This window comes from Neopelma chrysocephalum, unplaced genomic scaffold, assembly GCF_003984885.1.
Source record: "Neopelma chrysocephalum unplaced genomic scaffold, ASM398488v2 Primary Assembly neopelma1_86617, whole genome shotgun sequence".
Classification (NCBI taxonomy): Eukaryota; Metazoa; Chordata; class Aves; order Passeriformes; family Pipridae; genus Neopelma; species Neopelma chrysocephalum.
The window spans coordinates 1-3,228 of NW_020916148.1; the positions used below are offsets into that span (position 1 = coordinate 1).

General features: G+C 49.0%; 1 pseudogene; it reads left to right on the plus strand.

Annotated features, from left to right (window-relative positions):
- Positions 1-11: 11 nt before the first annotated feature.
- LOC113979655 lies at positions 12-1,209 on the plus strand (annotated as a pseudogene).
- Positions 1,210-3,228: the final 2,019 nt, after the last annotated feature.

Below are 3,228 nucleotides of genomic sequence, written 5' to 3' on the forward strand. Positions count from 1 at the left end.
GGGATTTCCAGGGTCTCAGTTTCAGTGGAGCGGATCTTTCCCACCTGGATCTTTGTTAAATCAACTTCAAGGTGGCCAATCTGAGCCGCTGCAACCTGGCCCGTGCCAACCTGTGCTGGGCCAGCCTGGAGAGGGCTGACCTGTCAGGCTCTGTGCTGGATGGAAGAGCTGCTGCAGCTTGGGAGGGCTGGGCTTGTGTTAACAGAGAGGAGCTGGAACAAACAGAGAGGTGTAAAACATCGAGTTCTTAAATAGATTCTAGAGTTGTTCTGGTTCCCAAAGCTTTTACACTTCCTCCCAGTAATGATTTAATGGGATTGACTGCCAAAGCAGAAATTAAAAGTGTCTTCTGGATTGTCTTTGGTGTTGTTCTTCCGGCTCTCAGTGACTCCTGTCTGTGCCAGTGTGCCAACCTGCCAGGGGGGAAGATGCTGCGCTCCAACGCAGAGGGAGCGTCCCTGAAAGGCTGCAACTCTGAGGACCCATCAGGCCTTAAAGCTCATCTGGAAGGTAAGAAGCTTTTGCCTTGTGAATCTGTGCCAACTGAAGCCTGTGCTTGTACATTTGTATGGCCCAGAAAAGGTCCAGCTGTGGTTTGTAGAATCCTGAGAAGGGCCCACAAGGGCTGCACTGAGTCTGTGACCATCTCAGCCCAAAATCCCCTTGTCCTCCTCCAATTCACACAGCTCTGAGGCAGCACCAGTGTGGAGCTGCTGTGTTTCTGACTGGTTTTCCTCACAGAACTCCTTCCTGTGTGTGTTCCAGGTGTCAACCTGAAAGGAGTGGCCATGGAGGGCAGTCAGATGACAGGAATTAACCTCCGACTTGCAACGCTGAGAAACACCAAACTAAAGAACTGTAACCTCGGGGGAGCAACGTTGGCAGGAACTGATTTGGAAGTGAATTAGGATTCCTTTTCCATCCTATTCCTTTCTATTCTATAGTCAGCTGGTAATTTGAGGGATTGCTGGCTTTTGGCTGACCTCTCCAGCTTCAGACTACAATGGAGTTCAGGTAAATGGACTTCAAGTAAAGCTTTGAACAGAGTTCTGGGTGCATTCCACTGACACTTCTTTTTCTTTTGCCCTTCTGAATCGTGACCTATCAGGTTGTGACCTTCAGGAAGCCAATTTGAGGGGCTCTAATGTGAAAGGAGCCATCTTTGAAGAGGTGCTGACCCCCCTGCACACGTCCCAGAGCGTCAGATAGGGGAGAGAACACATCAAAGGGGAAGGAATCCAAACATTTGTCATGACTTTCTTCACCTTCTCCCCTTCTTGAGTTAGAGGTAATGGTTATTAGACAACTTCCATTTGAAGTAGTGCCTAAGTAGACTCGTTCTGATCACTTTTGGGGAGGGAATTTTTGTTCCAGAGGTGGAAAGAGAGAGTTTCTCCCTTTGTGAAGAGAGTGAGGAAGTGGGGCTGGTTCTGAAAGCAGAAAGTGGGGCTGGTTTGGGGGGAGGGTTCAAGACTTTCATTGTTTAGCATTGCTTCACTTGGGAATGCATTTTAATTTCTAAAGCACAATATGTGCAATTCTATTTATTAAGTCTGTAGCTGCAACACGAATAGAAAATGTTGCTGTATAGTAGCAAAGAAAGTTGAGGTTTACAGGTAGACAGGTGTATTTACAGTCAGTGTCTTCATTCCTGCAGGGTGTTAATGCCTGGGGTGGTCACACATTGCCCACAGGATGTGTTCAGGTCTCTGTTGGGGTGGAAACAGTGGGGAACTGTCCTCAGGGGTCCTAAATTGCTGTGGAGTAGTTGGAGTGCAGGGTTAGAGCAGCTTTATCACCTCAAATGTGCAGAGGAAGCTGCTGCCCCTGCAGGGACCTGCCCACAGCCCGGATTGAGTTCCCCCTGGGAGATCCCTGGGCAGAAATGGGATGTCTTAGTTAATGCTCTCCAAAGGAGTGTGAAATTGCACTCTCAATCCCAGCTGGGAAGAAAAATTCCCCTGCTTCCCCATGTCCTGACCACTCCAGACTGGAGTTCCTGTAGCTTTTTCCTTCTTTGTTGGGAATTCAATGGACAGAGGAAAACACAGAACTGACCCCAAAGCAGAGAGAAGCTCTGGGGCCACAGCACCTGCTCCCCCCTCTTCTCATCCCTTCAGGAGATGAAGAAATGGCCCTCAATGTTTCCCCTCATTGTACTGTGCAAATCCTCCTTGAAAGCATGGGCATAATCCCATTTGCCAGCCAGATCCACTCTGGGCTGCTTCAAGTGGCTGTAAAAGCATCTTGCCTGGGGCCAAGTGCCCCTTGCACACTTGCTTTACCTGTGGAAAAAAGCAGGGAAAGCTGTTTTTTTATGTGAGCACCCTTCATGTCTCAGTGTTTGTGATCTTGGAAATCCTCAGGAACCTGGAACGATGCCAGATTATCTGTTGTCCTAAGATATGTAGGTGGAGATTGTTTTGATCTGTGTTTAAATCTTCCTTGAAAATACAACTAATAGAAAACAGTGTAAAAAAAAGAAAAACAAAAAAAAGAAAAAAAAAGGAATCAAAAAGACAAGGCGGAGAAAAGGAGAAAAAAACCAGGAAAAAATGAGACAAATAAAAAAGAAAGAAAGAAAAAAAGGGGGAACAAAAGAAAGCAGAAAGAATGAAAGAAAAAAAAAGAAAAAAAGAAAAAGGAGAAGAAAAAAAAAGACGGAAAAAGAAAAAAAAAAACAACAAAACCCGTATTATCCTCACTCCACTCACGTGAAAATGGCCGCTATGATCCGCAAAGGACTACAACTCCCGTGCTGCCCCGCGCAAGGCGCAGGCGCGGCGGCGGGTATGAGGGGGTGTGGCCACGCGCTGATTGGCTGCGGCGGTGTTCTCGAAACGCGGTGCGCGCGCAGAGCGCCCTGTTGGCTGCCGGGAATCGGTGATGGCGGCGGGGCCTCCCTTTGTCTGTGAGACCTGGCGGGGGGTGCGGGGGAGTGGGGCTCTGGGGATCCCCTCGGGGGCTGCGGGGAGCGCGGCTGTGGGTGGAAAGGCTGGAGGGCTCGGGAGGGTTTAGCGCGGGGGGTTCGGGGGTTCCCGAGGGTCAGAGCGCAGGGCCGTGTAACCCTCTCGGGGGCCGCGGGGCCCGGGAGGCCTCCCAAGAACCCGGATGTTCGATTCGATTCCTGAGAAAGTCCTTCGGAAAAAAAAATTCAAAAGCACCCAACCAAAAAAAGAAATCTAAAAAACGAAAAGAGAGAAAAAGATGAAGAAAAAACTGCAAGGG